The sequence below is a fragment of the Odocoileus virginianus genome, chromosome 1 (genome assembly GCF_023699985.2).
Source record: "Odocoileus virginianus isolate 20LAN1187 ecotype Illinois chromosome 1, Ovbor_1.2, whole genome shotgun sequence".
Classification (NCBI taxonomy): Eukaryota; Metazoa; Chordata; class Mammalia; order Artiodactyla; family Cervidae; genus Odocoileus; species Odocoileus virginianus.
In genome coordinates this window covers 61,124,748-61,142,280 of record NC_069674.1, presented here as the reverse complement: position 1 = coordinate 61,142,280, position 17,533 = coordinate 61,124,748, and the positions used below count along the sequence as shown (strand labels likewise).

The 17,533-nt window shown below is 36.1% G+C and overlaps 1 long non-coding RNA gene across 1 annotated transcript; it reads left to right on the top strand.

Annotated features, from left to right (window-relative positions):
* The first annotated feature begins 11,778 nt into the window (after positions 1–11,778).
* Positions 11,779–12,833, top strand: LOC110151990 (uncharacterized). Its single transcript, XR_002318224.2, has 2 exons — positions 11,779–12,036; positions 12,483–12,833. It is a non-coding gene; the product is annotated as an uncharacterized lncRNA (long non-coding RNA).
* Positions 12,834–17,533: the final 4,700 nt, after the last annotated feature.

Here is a 17,533-nt window from a genome sequence, read left to right as displayed (position 1 = left end):
TCCAGGAACTGAACCAGGGTCTCCTGCATTGAAGGTGGATTCTTTACTAGTTGAGCTACCAGGGAAGCCCATTAAGTGTGCATACAAGCATACATAATGTGGCAAATTGTATTTTCCAAGCTAGCTATAGCAAGATCTCCCATCCCATATGATCCATATAATCTTTTTTACAGTATAACGTTAATGCTTCTCCCTTCCAGAAGTGAGAGCCATGCGTGTCTCCTTCCTGGCATGGGTGGTTGCTATGGACTGAAATGTGCTCCCACAAGATCATATGCTGAAGCCCTAACCCGCCATGTTGTAGTATTTAAAATGGAGCTTTTAGGAGTTAGGTTTAAATGAGGTCATGAGGGTGAGGTCTCATGATGGAGTTTGTGATCTTATCTGGAGAGCTACCAGAAAGGGTACTTCTGTCTTGCCTACTCTTCAATATAGTAAGAAGGCAGATCCCAACCACGCTGGCACCTTGATCTTGGTCTTCCAGCCTCCAAAGCTGTGAGAAAATAAATTTCTGTCATTTAAGCCACCCCATCTTTGGCATTGTGTTATAGCATCCCAAGCTGATTAACACTTAAGACTATAACAGAATGAGGTTTTGAGACTTAAAAGATTATACAATGTCTCTCTGATCCTATTAGGATGCTTGCTCTTGGAATCCAGTCAGCATCCTGTGAAAAACCAATAGACACCAGGAAAGGACAGGTGTACATGCTGTCGCCCACAGCCCCACTGGAGACCCCAGCTAAGAGCAAGCACAAGCTCTAGCCTCTGGGTGATTCTCGCTCCCAGCTGCCAAGTTGTCCACAGCTCTCAAGTCTTTGCACCTGAGCTCCAGGATAGAAATTGTCCACATGTGCTCTTTTCAAGTTCTTGATGCACCAAAATCACGAGAAATAACATGACTGTAATGTTTTACACCACTGTGTTTGGGGGTAATTTGTGACACATTAACAGATAACCAAAACACATACTTCCATTATAATGCAACACCACACGAGTCATTCTAGTTGTCTCCCTTTCCTAATTTGTAGACACCTTTCAAAAACTGGGAAACCTACTCTCATTTTCCTTAATATTTTCAGTTGTTTGATCAGTCCCGCTGCATGTAACTGATCTTTTATAATTTATATTGTCCCTTCTCTTACATGGATGCTCTCCTGATTCTATGCGGACATTGCTACCCTGAAATGGATCTTCTTTCCTGCTCATAGGACTCAGACACTTGATGCCAGACTCCCCTCACCTTTGTGTGAATAGATGCCTTACTCACCCTGCGTGGGCTCTGACCCTCCACCTATGCAAAGGTGACTGCCTTACTCTGTCTCATTCAATGGCACTATCGTTGACTAGTTTAGGAAAGAGAAGGAAATGAAGAAAAGAGAAGGGAAATAAAAGAAAAAGAAGAGGAAAAAAAAAGGGAAAGAGATGGAAGAGGAACCATATGAAAATTTTGGAAATTTAAAATAGATGACTGATAAGATACAAAATGCATTTTAAAAATATCAGCAAAGCTGTTTTCCAACAGTTTTATGTTAATAATTTTTTCTTATGAGATGTTTATCAATTATTGAATAGAGTAACTGATGGAAACAGGTAAAGATTATCATAGAACCAATAACTAAAACTGTGGTCCCTAGGTCAGAAAATTTCTTCATAGAAAAGAAGTAGGAAATATATTTTATTCATTTGTCTCAATTTATTTTGGCTTTCTTACTTTGTTCAAAGATACACACGTGGGATCAAGTTCAAAATCAAAAGAAAACCTCTGAACCCCAACATACCACATTTCTAGCTGCTTTTTTCTGCATTTATCTACATATAAGGCTAAAATTAACTAAAGAAATACAATCAATTTCTCAGTATTGAGTTTACTGCTTCATAGTTTTAATACCCACCACAGTACCTAGTGTATGTGTGCACACTAAGTCACTTCAGCCGTGTCTAACTTTTGCAACCCTGTGGACCATAGCCCACCAGGCTCCTCTGTCCACAGGATTCTCCAGCCAAGAATTCTGGAGTGGGTTGCCATGCCCTCTTCCAGGGAATCGTCCCAACTTAGGGATCGAGCCAGCATCTTAGATCTCCTGTGTTTGCAGGTGGGCTCTTTACCATTACTGCCACATGGGAAGCTCACCTAGCACATAGTAAACATTAAATATATTTCTTGAATGAATGAGACAATATGGTAGTAAAGCTGTAGCTCAACAATTCTTTATATTTCCACAAACAGGACTGATGTCAGAAATTCCATATGGATACATTCCAGTACATACTCAAGTCATGCACATCAGAAGAAATAGTGGGAGACAGTCTAGTGATAATAGCCAAAACTGGGATCACTTTTAATGTTCTTAACTATTTCTAACATCTCTATTAATATGCGAAACATTTATTGATTTAACTATTTGAAACATGTATTCAATTCCTGAGAAGATAGATAAGTGAATGATATAGCTATTATATGACCTCAACACCTTACCTTATCCATTCTCCTATATAATCATAAAGCTATTTTAGTTAAATCAAAGAAGAATATTTCCATAATTAAGCCTGCATATATTGTATACTATGGAGCCAAGCTTTTCAGTTTTATTTATTTTCATTTATAATTTTATTTTTTCATTTTCATGGTGTTAATTCCTGCATTTCCTTTTTTTTTACATTATATTCCATTGTCACATCTTTTTCAAACTCTGTTATATCAGAAATTCTATCAAATAACCTTTTCCCTGAATACACCTTTCCATTTTTCCTGTTTCAGTTGGGAGTCGTTGATTTCCAGGTCTGTTGCCCGGAGATTCTCCTGAGTTGCACTCAGTTCTCCTGTCTTTCATTCTCTCTCTTGATTTCTGGTGTCATTAAAGCTCCTTCTTAATGTCAGATTTAAGAGAATTAAAATTTCTGAGCTCTTACATGAATGAAAATTTGTAAAGGATAATCTTTACATAAAGTCTAAAGAAATTGTCAGGCCACTACATTCAAATACATGCATAATAAAATAAATGTCTTTCCTAGCTCCCCTTCCTTAACCAGTTTGACTGAATTATGGGCAGAGTACTAGTGAAATGATTATAACTACTTTTCAAGACCATAAAAATGACTTGAAATCTCTTTTATTAACAATCTTACGATTCAAATTTTATTAATATTGAAGCTTGTTATTATATATAACAAGAATTCATTCTCTTTGGAAATTGTTTTTGTACCTACTATCCATAAATATATACATATATATATGATTACAGCTAATTTACAAATAGTTACCTCTGACTCATTCTCTTCTTCCCACTGGTTCCCTCCTCTCCAGTACCACTACTGTGAGGATGAGTGTGGGAAAAATTTTGGAACTTTTAAAGAACTATTTAGAAAGTAAGAACTTGAAAAGCAAAATTAATTTAGAAGGGCTAATCCTGGGGACATCTGTATGTGTGGTGATTCCCGTCACCTTATTATATTTCAAGTCACACTTTATTAAACTTTTGACACCCTACAGATTAAAAATTCATTTGGGGTAACAAGAATTCTCCTTTAAAGATATGAATATTTCTTTTAGAGTTTAGTAAGTGGTGTCAGTTTTCCACACTTTCAAAAGAATTACCTCCCACCTTCAAGCCCCCACTGCCACCCCAATGTTTCTCTGATATCCAGTTGAAGTTAGTAGCAGTGGGGCAGACAAAGTCCAGATAATATTAGTAAATGGTTCGGCAGACTCAGAACAATGACAAGGCACCTAAAATGTGTATCAAGCAAATGTGACCCTGGCATCACTATCAGGAGGTAATATTTGTCAGGTAAACCCACAAGAAATAGAAGTGGTTCTAAAAAGGTAAGTGATGTTTGAGGCAGCTGCCCCATCACAGTATGAACTAAATTATCTGTGATAAGACTGGGACTTTTCCACGAATTCCCAGTGGCCTCCTATGACACATAAAATAAAACCATACTCTTTACAAAGACCTATTAGGCTCTACAGAATCACACTTTTGTTTATTTCTTCAGCCCCACCTCCCACGACCATCTTCTCAGCTCACTAAACTTCAGCCACACTGGCATCCCAGCTATTCCTTGAACATGCTCAACTTGCTTCTGCCTTAGGCCTTTGCACTTGGTGTTATCTCTGCTGGGAATGCCCAACCCCAGACCACCTGGTATCTTTTTCATGTTATTCATGGTCCAGCTCAGATGTCATCTCCTTAGAAAGGTCTTCCAATTGAAAATGGACACTCTTCATTTCCATCAGCCCCTCTTCCTGCATTCTCTATCTCTTCAGTCTGTTTGTCTTCCTAGCAATTATCTCTTTCTGAAATTATCTTGTTTTTCTTGTTGCCTGACTCTACCCTGAGTCTATACATTTTAAGAGCAGGGACTTTGTCTTGTTAACTTTTTGTCCCCAGTTCCTAAAACCATGCCTAGCTTGCAGAAGGTATTCGAAAAATGTATGCCAAATGAATAACTAAATAAATGAGCTACAAAGAAGATGGAGCACAAGTGAAGATGGAACCTCAGCAGGCTAGTCTGAGAGGGTGGAAAAAGGCAGAGTAGGTTAAAACCATGATGCAGTGTTGGAATGAAAGCTCAAATCTGCCACTCTGTGGCAAGGAAGGAGTTAATCTTGCTGAATGTCAGTTTCCTCAGCTTTGAAATGATAATAAATATAATATAGGTCCAATTTAAAGATTTGGTTAGGTGAGATGGTGAATACACAAATGTGTACATAAGAAGAAGAGGCACAGGTTCTCAACAAATAGTAGCAATTATTACTACCAATATTGGGACAAATGGGTTTTTTCATGTTCATTGTGTTAACACTGAAGATGGGGAAGCGTGTGTGTCCCTTATTCAATTTCTTTATTTTTCTAAAACATGTCTTTTATAGGATTTATTATATGTTTATAAAAATAACAATAACTTTAGTGTATTTTGCATATAAAATAAAATATTCATATAGTCTTGGTTTTCAGATGTAGCCAAATAATAAATTGGACCATAAAGTATGAATACTATACCTAGCGATGAAATAGCAGTATACATGAATGAAGAGACATAATGGTTGGTCATAAAATATGATTAACCTAGTTGAAACAAAAGGCTTTAGTACCTCACAAGTAGTGATCTCATTAGTGGGTTATAGGAGTTCCACATGAGTGAAGAAATCATGTATAATGATTGCCCATTACATACCCTATTTATTCTTAGGGTGCCTTTTTTGAAGCTTGTTTTTCTATTAAGTTTAAGCAAGAAGAGAAAAGTATGATATAAGACTATGCCAATTATATTTTAAAAGAGCATTATTACTAGAAGTTGGTCTCTATTAATCAAAAGAAACTTAACCCTTAATAATAAAGTGAGTTTGGTGTGTATTTCTTATATGACCAAGCCATTTAACATTGCTTTCAAATCAAGATTTTTATGAAGCAGAACCTTTTGATGGGCTATTTCTGTTCCCTCTCTCTGTTTTATTATTACCATTATTGCTTCTGTAGCCCCAGTTTCACCACCATTTCTGTGACTTTGGATAGTATAATTAACCATATTGGGCCTCAGTTTCCACACTTATAAAATGAAAGGAAGGACACCAATGTGGCCCACCTCATAACTAAAAATTGTGACAATACTTGTGAATGCTGGAAGCACTTGAAATCACGATGTGCTGTTACAGAGAACTTAGTACAGTATCTTTTGTATAATGGGTGTTTAATAAATATTAACTGAATGGGTAGAACCACTGTGAAAAATAGGATCAGCCTTGTTACACAGATATAGGACTCTGATTTATCCTTCTTACATGTATTTTATATCTGTAAGTGCCAGATGATAAAAATAGGAAAACCTATGAATACTTACCTCATATTTTCCCCCATTAAAACACTCTGAGGATTAATATTTAGCTATATTTCACCAATGCTAAGATTTTTGTTGCTGCTATTGTTGCTTAGTTGTTAAATTGTGTCAAACTCTTTGAAACCCCATGGACCAGGTTCCTCTGTCTGTGGGATTCTCCAGGCAAGAATACTGGAGTGAGTTGCCATTTCCTTCTCCAGGGGATCTTCCCAATCCAGGGATCGAACCCACGTCTCCTGCTTGGCAGGCGGATGCTTTATCACTGAGTACACAGTAGGAAATACTTTAAATTTTTATTTAATTGAAGATTTTGTACTTTTTAAACTGGTTGCTAATAGGAATTAGTAATTTAGTAGTTTTAAAATGTAACATTTTTAACACCTTACAATATCTGCTGAAAATGTCCATATTTGAATAAAATTTTGTATTTCACTGTTTAAAAACATTGTGGTATTATCAGAATGCTGTGTACTCAAAACTTTGAGTTAAATTTTTGGACCTGTTAAAATAATCACAAGGATAATCTATGGCAGTTTATGACTTAAGGGTACAAGTAAAAGACTAAGATAAATAAATTAGTGGTCAATTTTCTTTAAATCCAATGAAGTAAATTAATATAGTTTACCCATCTGATTAACTCCAGCCAGAATATCTTATTTTCTCAAAACCAAAATTTCAATCTGAACCATCCAGTTACCCCAAACCATTCCTCTAATTTGCCAGTGTGTTGTGTTAGTCACCTCTTCAATAAATTTTAGAGTGTGCTACAGGCAGTACATTAGGATCAGCAGAGTAGAAATAGTTGAGCAGTCGTTATGCTGAAAGAGGTCACAGCCTTATAGGCAGTGCTAAAGGAAAATAAAAAGTTGCATCTATTTAATATAAGCAAAAAAGAATTTAAAGATTAATTTTCAAAATAATTATCCAAAATCAAAATATCTTCTTCGGGTGAGGCTGTTAGCTTAACTCTCCACACTGTGGGTTCATTTAACTGTGCTGTTAAAACTTGCAACCTCTGAGGTGAGTAGTCTTATTATCCACATTTTGCAGGTGAGGAAACTCATACACAATAAGGTTAAGTAATAACATAAAGTCACACAGTACAGGAGTACTAAACCTGAGATTCAAACTCCCATGTCTGGCTCTAGAGTCTGTGCTCTGAAATCTTACCTTAAAATGCCTTTACTAAACCGCTAAGCACTTAGTAATGTGCCTGACAGAGAGTAAGTTATAGAAGTATAAGCTATTACCAGAAGAAATAAAATATGTATTTAAATAAACCAGGATATGTATAATTATGATATAACATGATAACTGCATATATCATACAGATATCTATATACCTATACATATATAAGATGACAAATAAAGCAATTTGTAATACTAGTAAACTGAAAGTTATGTCTTAGATGAGGAACACACTGCTTATGTTGAGATGGAATAATAAGAAATAAATGACTTCCTTTTTGTTTATCCACTAAAATTTAAAATTTACCTTTTTATAATGGATACGGGTCAAAGTGAAGTTGTGTTGACATGGACTGGTATATATAAGTAACCATTATTGGACTTCTCAAATATTGATGATAAGGAAAGATGCGAATCAAATAGAATATTTCCTAGCCATAGACATGAATGTTTTAATAACTTAATTTAACACAATTTATTATCTTGCACTCCAACACTTAGATCTATTTATAGAGATAAAAAAAAAGTTCTACAGCTCTGGATCTAATTTAAGGCATATTAAAATTCTTAATGTTTCAAAATCTTCAGAGAAATAAAGCAGCCTCCTTTATTGAAATAAAATACTAAATCTCTGAAGATTTGAATCAGGTAATGTTTTAATTTTAATGAAATTGGCCTTTGTCTCTGAAAGGGACAAAATAAACAGATTGGCTAGTTCCTGAACTCAGAAACATCCAGAAATATTTCTCAATCCATGCGGAGATCTTAGGAAAGGAAAGCACCCTTGGCAGCTAGTGTTGTAGTAAGTGAGCAGCTCTAAGTAGGAGAACATAAAGGCAAAAGGAGCAGTTGAAAAGGAGAGCATCAGAACTGCTCTCAATGAAGAATCTCTTTCCTGGTTCATAATTGCTAAATTTTTCGTAAGCATTATTTTAATAGAAAGACTGTCCTTAGTAAACTTTTAATTTTATTTTTAACTACATAGAATTCATAAAAGTGTTACTTATTATACTTATGTTTTCATATTATATTTTAAAGTATTACTATATATTTATACCTTGCAGTTTTTCAAAGTAGGTAATAATTCATATTCTCTATTGCTATATTCAGCTGTGATTTTCCTGCTGTATAGTATTTCATTTGGAGACTACATATAACAATTTAGTTATCATTTGTGGATAGATATTTGTGTTGTTTCTAGTTTTATTTTGTATTTTAAAGTTTTTTGCTTTTATACACAATTCTGTAATCATAATGAAAACATAATATTGAATAAATAAAAGCAACGTGCATAAGACTAGGTGAGAGCAGTCAAATAAAGCATGAAAGCAAGCAAACTTGGTTATATCTTGTCTGAGGATATACACATATATAATTAAAACTTTTTTAGTAGGAAAAGGTTAAATATAAAATTTTTGATAGTGATTATTGCTGAGGATGAGATGGAGAAGACCACATTGCTTCAATAGCATTTGTAACATCCTTCAAAAATATTTAAGATAGGTTCAAGAAGGCCCATTTAAAAATCATTTTTAACATGTAATTATTTTGTATGTATAAAATGTCAAATATTTTCAAAATCAGAAAATATATTATTACATTTGTTCTTCAAACCAACTCTGTGAGGCAGGCTGAGTAGAAACAACTTCCCTTCTTTAACAGATAAGGAAAATAAGATGTAAATGATTTAAACAGGACCTAATTGATGGTGAATTTTGGAGAGGTATTAGAAACTTTTCACTAATCAATCAAGTAATCAATTCAATAAACATTTCATCCATTACTCCTCTTCTTTGTGAGACAGTACCATCCATCCAGTGACTCAACTACAAACCAGAGTTATTCATAAGGCTTCCCTCTCACTGCTTCTATAACTAGTCACCAATTCTTACTAATATTATCTCCTTGATAGACTTAACGGCAACCCACTCCAGTTTTCTTGCCTGGAGAATCCCATGGACAGGAGCCTAGCAGACTACAGACCACGGGGTCACAAGAGTTGGACACGACTTAGCGACTTAACTACTACTACTATTACTAATAGACTTAAGTAAGTTCCTTCCTCATTATTCCCATGGCCTGACCTTTCTATCAATTCTTCTTCATTTTACCCTCAGATTGGGACAACTACCTTCTTACCTTGAATCCAATTAATAACCAGGTGCTAAGTTGCTTCAGTCATGTCCAGCTGTTTGTGACCCTATGGACTGTGGCCCACCAGGCTCCTCTGTCCAAGGAATTCTCCAGGCAAGAACACTGGAGTGGGTTGCCATTTCCTTCTCTAATTAACAACTGCAGTTTTATCTAAAACAAATCCACTGTCAAGACGAAATCCAAAGTGTCCCTTTTAACATGTGACTCTGACCCCATTTCTAACATTTTTTAATGTCTCCATATTCTCTCCAGTATGAACTTGATGCTTCTCACTATATAGCACTGGGCTTCCCAGCTGGCTCAGTAGTAAAGAATCCATCTCCAATGCAGAAGACATGGGTTCAGTCCTTGGGTTGGGAAGATTCCCTGGAGAAGGAAATGGTAACCCACTCCAGTAATCGTGCCTGGGAAATCTCATGAACAGAGGAGTCTGGCGGGCTATAGTTCATGCAGTTGTGAAAGAGTTGGACATGACTTAGCAACTAATCAATAACAACAAAAATATCATAGCATTACAAAGCCTTCCGTAGCTTGTCTTCTGCAGATCCACTTCTGACTATTCAATAACAACAAAAATATCATAGCATTACAAAGCCTTCCGTAGCTTGTCTTCTGCAGATCCACTTCTGACTATTCCACCCACTCAATGCCATAACCTCTTCTGACTGACATCTAGGACACAAACTCTTTTAAAGACTCTCACAGGCCCTGGGAATAATTTCTTTTGGAGATTCACATCTTATCAGACATAGTAAACCGGCATTCCATGTGAAAAGGAGATACACGTGACTATAAAAAATGTGAACCATGTTGTAGTTGACTGGTTGAAACAATGCCATGTTATACACAACTGAATTAAATCATTAATTCATTCAATATTGATTACATGGCTTCTACAGGTCAGTCTTTACTCTAAGTACTAAAACTCTTTAGTGAATAAAACAGGTATGTTTCTACTTTTACAGAGTCTAGAAAAGTTAAGGAGACTGTGATTAAAATGAAAACACAAATTTGAAACATTATTATGGAAAATTTGACCCTGAAATTGTGTGCCTTGTTTCATTCCAAGTTTTCCAGAGATCCTGGGAAACCAGTTTGAGAAACTATACTAGATCATTGACCAATTCTCTTGTGTAAAAGAACTACTTTTACACAAAATGTGAAGTAATAGCTTACCTTGAATTTTGTTTTAACTTTCTATTTTAAAGGAGCAATACTTTTAAGGTCCAAATAAGTGGAGCCACATAGGGACTTTGCTACAATATTAAAGAATCCTGACCTTTAACACGTAAAATTATAATTCAGAATTTCTTTTATTAATTGTATCTACTCTTTGATGTACATAGCTAAAGACTTACAATTTTGCCCTCTAAGTGTGTTGTGGATTCAGCCATTGATGCAAACTGTCAGTCAGCCTCTCTGCTCCTCCTTGAGAAGGACTGTTTATATCAAATGGCCATGACGTGTAACAACTGGTAGACAACACTCTGGGATTACTGCATACTGCTTAAACGAATGATTTGCCCATATTGCACCCAGAGGCTTTGAGTTTTAAGGTGGGAACATTTACTTGAAACTAGGGGAATCTTACTAATAAGTTGATTTGCTTATGATGAAATTTTTAAAAACTTGCTTTTTCAAAAAGAAGCGCCATCTCTGTTTAAATTAGTGTTAACTTTTGTCAATACCAGGCAGGGCTTTTTTTCTTTGCTTATCTCTGTATAATGTATAGATAATATATTTGAAATTTTGCTAGGGTGAATCATATAACATAAGAATGCACAAAACAAATGATCAAAATAAAATTTCTAATAGACCTTTTCTTCCTCAGATTGGTGTTCACTCCTTTACAAAGGAAGTTACTCACAATCGTCCTGAACAAACCAACTGGGGAAGCTATTAGGTATTTGCCCACTGGTGTTAATAATTTATAAAGTAAAAGAACTAAAGTGTAATGTATACACTATTTACAGAAATCTGGACATACGGGGGGAAATATGCAGAAACGTATCTGGCACCTAGGACTTTGTTAGAGAAGGAACGGAAGCTGTGAGAGGCATGCAGGTGGGGTAGAAGGAGAATGTGACCACAGAAAAGCCAAAGCAACTAAAATATACATTCTGTTCCGGGTTGTAAATGTCAAGAATGCACAGCTGAAGAAATTCCTGAGATACCAACTCTTGAAAGATTTGTGGATTTCAGAGTGTTGATATTAAATCTAAATATGCTGGAATGAAATCCTTGCTGGATTTTTTTTTTTTTTTCATTTTGTGCAGTTTGGTTCCACTTTCCTGATCCATGTATATGGTATGTGATCCATATGGTATGTGATCCATAAATGTGTATTTATTAAAATACAAGAATCTTCTGTCTCTGAGTCTACTGGCTAGTATACACGTATTAGCTTTTCTAGTCTGAAGAGAAAGGTAAAATCAGTGTTGTTTAAAGCAGCAATGACTTTAATGAGGGTGAGTCATAGCACTCAGGGAGGCAAACCTATTTATTTTTATTACACAACACTTTTAACTGGGACTATTTAAAAAAGGCCAAATGACAGACAGGCGCCAAGATTAGATGCATCCTCAGTAGACAGCTGGCATGCCCTGCCAGAAGGAAGATTTAGAGGAGTGTGGCTGGTAAGAAATAGCCAACAATTGGGGGAAGGGGAAGGCAGAGAAAAATAAACTCCCTGAAGAAACTAAAAAAACAGGCCACAGTAATTTCCCTCAGGACTAAAATGCCTGACATGAGCTTTCACATTAAGTCCGAAATTTCAAGAGCAAGAGGAGCTAGGAAAGAACCAGCACCACGGGGATAATGCTGCTATTGTATTTGGGAGGCGCACATAAAAAGGTACTGAGTCCTTTCCAATCTAACTTGCTAAATGGTGTGCTATTTCTCAAAAGGAATTTGCTTCCAGGAAAAGGAAATTAAGCTTGCTTTCCTATTTCAGATTTAATTATAGTAGTGAATTTATTAACTAATCAACTAAATGCACATGGTAAAACAAACAACAAAAACCCACTTTTTTTGCACTGCAGCAAAAAGTGTATTCCAAGACTCATCAGGTGACACTACCTTGTATTGGACACATGATATCACTGAAGCAAAGTCACCATTGACCATTTCCAGAAAGTTATAATACCGTTTCTAGCTTCTTCTAAAATTGACTGTCCTTTCTATAGTTAGCCTTTCTAAGAATGTCATTCTCCTGCATTTGAATTAAAAAATAGTTTAGTGGGTAAGTTTGCATTTAGGTTTGGGGATCTTTACTTGAACACACTTTATTTGTTTTCCAGAAGCAATATAAAAATGATTGTCCAAGAAGTTTAAAATAAACAATCAGCTCCCTGGGAGTAAATGGTGTACTTCTCTGAGATATGTGCATTCCAAAAGAGGCAAGGGCATCATGCACAAAATAAACACAGGAATCAACAGCATCTTCTTGATCTGAACTACAGAAGCTGCAGGGGAAGCCGCAGTTGCAATTTTATAGCCATGCGCCCTTGGAAAGAGACAAAGCTCTGCCAGGATATCCTTAGCGATGTGGTGGAGGGTGGGGGTGGGGAGTGACGCTTTGTTATTATCAGGAGTGGATAAATTGTCTGGAATTCAATAAGTGTTGAAATAATAAAGAATGACTTTTGATATGGCCGTTATGAATAATTCTGCACAGTACAAAAAATTGCTACAAATAAAGTTAATTATAGAGATATACAGAAGTTTTCTAGTATGTTGAAATTTGTATAGTTGTACTGTCTCAATTAGGATTTAGGGAAAGATTGAGGAAATAAAATGGTGAAAATAAAATAAAGTGATCTTTTAAAAAATTAAAGCATAAGAGATGTTTATTATATCACACGATGAATTTCTAATTCAGAACTACTTAGAGAATAATTTCTTTGGTATGTATTTTTCTTATATATGTTGTATCTTAATGTATAATTTATATGCTTTTAACAGCAACCAAAATTAATCTCTATAAGTTAAAAATTATATAAAAACAATATAATAATTCTTAAACTGATTTTCTGATATATGAATGGTATGTCAATGATTTTACCAAAGACTAAGATTTTGAGACTATACATCTATTTAATACATAAAACAACAGATTTGTAGCCCAGAAGCACATTGATTTAAATTTACAGGGACATTTCCTTAAAAGAAACAAGTTCATGGTCACTTTGTATGTGGAAATTTGGTTCTTCAGACAGTCTCTCAATAAGTACGGGGAGAAAAAAAGACAGAACTTAATTATTGTTTATTAAAAATCCTTTAGTTTCCTGAACAAAGTGTTGGTGGGGCCCAAAGCAAAGTGAAGAGAGAAGAAAGAGTGAAGAGGAGGATGAGAATAGAGAGAGGACTTAAAGAGAGCATCGTCTAAGTGATGGGAAATGGCTAAGGAATGTGAAAGAATAGGGTCTGATCCCGGACTAGAAATCATTTATTATGCAAACCTGAAAAGAATAAACCTTGTCTCTGACTCCAGAGTTTGGTACAGACATTGCCTTTTATACGACAATTTAGAATATTTTATATACAGTATAGTAAAATGAGCTTTGGACTGACAAATATTTTTGACATGTACTCGATGCTGTTTTGGAAACTTTATTATGAAAAATCGCAGTAACATAAAAAGGGGAGATTAATGAAGTTATCACCTACTTTACTTTTTTTTTTTCATTTATTTTTATTAGTTGGAGGCTAATTACTTTACATCATTGCAGTGGTTTTTGTCATACATTGAAATGAATCAGCCATGGATTTACATGTATTCCCCATCCCGGTCCCCCCTCCCACCTCCCTCTCCACCCTATCCCTCTGGGTCTTCCCAGTGCACCAGGCCCGAGCACTTGTCTCATGCACCCAGCCTGGGCTGGTGATCTGTTTCACCCTAGATAATATACATGTTTCGATGCTGTTCTCTTGAAACATCCCACCCTCGCCTTCTCCCAGAGTCCACGAGTCTGTTCTATACATCTGAGTCTCTTTTTCTGTTTTGCATATAGGGTTATCGTTACCATCTTTCTAAATTCCAAATATATGTGTTAGTATACTGTAATGGTCTTTATCTTTCTGGCTTACTTCACTCTGTATAATGGGCTCCAGTTTCATCCATCTCATTAGAACTGATTCAAATGAATTCTTTTTAATGGCTGAGTAATATTCCATGGTGTATATGTACCACAGCTTCCTCATCCATTCGTCTGCTGATGGGCATCTAGGTTGCTTCCATGTCCTGGCTATTATAAACAGTGCTGCAATGAACATTGGGGTGCACGTGTCTCTTTCAGATCTGGTTTCCTTGGTGTGTATGCCCAGAAGTGGGATTGCTGGGTCATATGGCAGTTCTATTTCCAGCTTTTTAAGAAATCTCCACACTGTTTTCCATAGTGGCTGTACTAATTTGCATTCCCACCAACAGTGTAAGAAGGTTCCCTTTTCTCCACACCCTCTCCAGCATTTATTGCTTGTAGACTTTTGGATAGCAGCCATCCTGACTGGCGTGTAATGGTACCTCATTGTGGTTTTGAGTTGCATTTCTCTGATAATGAGTGATGTTGAGCATCTTTTCATGTGTTTGTTAGCCATCTGTATGTCTTCCTTGGAGAAATGTCTGTTGAGTTCTTTGGCCCATTTTTTGATTGGGTCATTTATTTTTCTGGAGTTGAGCTGGAGGAGTTGCTTGTATATTTTTGAGATTAATCCTTTGTCTGTTGCTTCATTTGCTATTATTTTCTCCCAATCTGAGGGCTGTCTTTTCACCTTGCTTATAGTTTCCTTTGTTGTGAAAAGCTTTTAAGTTTCATTAGGTCCCATTTGTTTATTTTTGCTTTTATTTCTAAAATTCTGGGATGTGGGTCATAGAGGATCCTGCTGTGATTTATGTCAGAGAGTGTTTTGCCTATGTTCTCCTCTAGGAGTTTGATAGTTTCTGGTCTTACATTTAGATCTTTAATCCATTTTGAGTTTATTTTTGTGTATGGTGTTAGAAAGTGTTCTAGTTTCATTCTTTTACAGGTGGTTGACCAGTTTTCCCAGCACCACTTGTTAAAGAGGTTATCTTTTTTCCATTGTATATCCTTGCCTCCTTTGTTGAAGATAAGGTGACCATAGGTTCGTGGATTTATCTCTGGGCTTTCTATTCTGTTCCATTGATCTATATTTCTGTCTTTGTGCCAGTACCATACTGTCTTGATGACTGTGGCTTTGTAGTACGGTCTGAAGTCAGGCAGGTTGATTCCTCCAGTTCCATTCTTCTTTCTCAGGATTACTTTGGCTATTCGAGGTTTTTTTGTATTTCCATACAAATTGTATCACCTACTTTAAACAATGATCAACTCAGTCAGTTCTGTTTTATGTATACCACCTCATCTTTTGCTGTCCAGCTGGTCCTGGATTATTTTGAACCAAATGCCAAATGTCCTATCATTTTATCCATAAATATTTTGGTTCCACAGAGAATTTCCATATCTATAATAACACTGAAATTTCTTTTATAGGAAGGGGGATAACCACATTTACTGAAGGGTCACAGCAAATAGTATTTCCAGAATGCTTGAGGGCTGAGGCTTGAGCACACCCAAGGAGTGGACAAGTTAGTTACAGTCAGTCTTGTGCAATATAATTATTCATGGTACTTTTCCATGGCACAACCATATCACTTCAGTTGAAAAGTGACATGTGGACTATTAATTTAACCTATATCTAAATATCAGAATATTGAAAAGAAAGAAGTGTTTGATAAATGAAAAGCCTTGCTTTTAAAGCATTCATTTTGTAACTTGATATGTAGAACAGATTATTTTAAAATTAGTATTAAGCAAGGTAACTATGTGGTGTTAATCCCATGACTACTAACTTGACTTTCTTTTGGTTCCAGTCTAATTTAGTGCTATCTGTGGTTATGTAACTATGCTGCCTGAGTGGCCTTAATTGTATTCATTAATAATAGAAGGCAAAATGTTTTTCAGAGTTTTCTCTAGACTGATACATGCACCGGCACACATACTCTATAGTTGTGAACAGGCATACCTATAATCATACTGTTTATGGTGAAGAGAATACAAAATAACCTGAGCTTCAAATTTTCATTTTAAAACAGTATGTCTTTTCACTGATACACATGAAATACATCACATCTCATCTACCAAATTATGGTGATTCAAAAAAGCACTACTAGAAAACTTACCTCAAAAAATATGTGAAAGGATAGTTATTATGTCAACTAACACAATGTAGGAAGGGAGTGTATGCTAAGACCAGTGTGTTCTCTTGGCAAAACTCTGTGAGCTTCTGCCCTGCTTCATTCTGTAAAGCCAAACTTGCCTGTTATTCCAGGCATCCCTTGACTTCCTACTTTTGCATTCCAATCCCCTATGATGAAAAGAATATCTTTTTTTGGTGTTGGTTCTAAAGGTCTTGTAGGTCTTCATAGAATCGTTTGACTTCAGCCTCTTCAGCATTAGTGGTTGGGGCATAGACTTGAATTGCTGTGATGTTGAATGGTTTGTCTTGTAAATGAACTGAGATCATTCTGTCATTTTTGAGATTGCACTCAAGTGCTGAATTTCGGACTCTTTTGTTGACTATGAGGACTACTCTATTCCTTCTGAGGTATTCTTGGCCACAGTGGTAGGTATACCGGTCATCTGAATTAAATTTTCCCATTCCTGTCTTTTTAATTCATTGATTCCTATAAGGTTAATGTTCACTCTTGCCATCTCCTATTTGACCACATCCAATTTACCTTGATTCATGGACCTACCATTCCACATCCCTGTGAAATATTATTTTCTACAGTATTGGACTTTAGTTCACCACCAGACACATCCACAACTCAGCATCATTTCCAATTTAGCCCAGTCTTTTCATTCTTTCTGGAGCTATTTCTCCACTCTTCCCCAGTAGCATATTGGACACCTACCAACCTGGGGGCTCATCTTCCAGTATCATCTTTTGGCCTTTTAATATTGTTCTTTGAATCCAAAGATGGAGAAGCTGTATACGGTCATCAAAAACAAGACCTGGAGCTGATTACTGCTCAGATCTTGAGCTCCTTATTGCAAAATTCAGGCTTAAGTTGAAGAACATAGGAAAAACCACTAGGCTATGCAGTTCAGTTCAGTTCAGTTCAGTTACTCAGTTGTGTCCAACTCTTTGTGACCCCATGGACTGCAGCATGCCAGGTTTCCCTGGAGACCACTCAACTCCTGGAAGCTACTCAAACTCATGTCGATTATGTCGGTGATGCCATCCAACCATCTCATTCTCTGTCCCCTTGTCCTCCCGCCTTCAATCTTTCCCAGCATCGGGGTCTTTTCCAATGAGTTGATTCTTCACATCT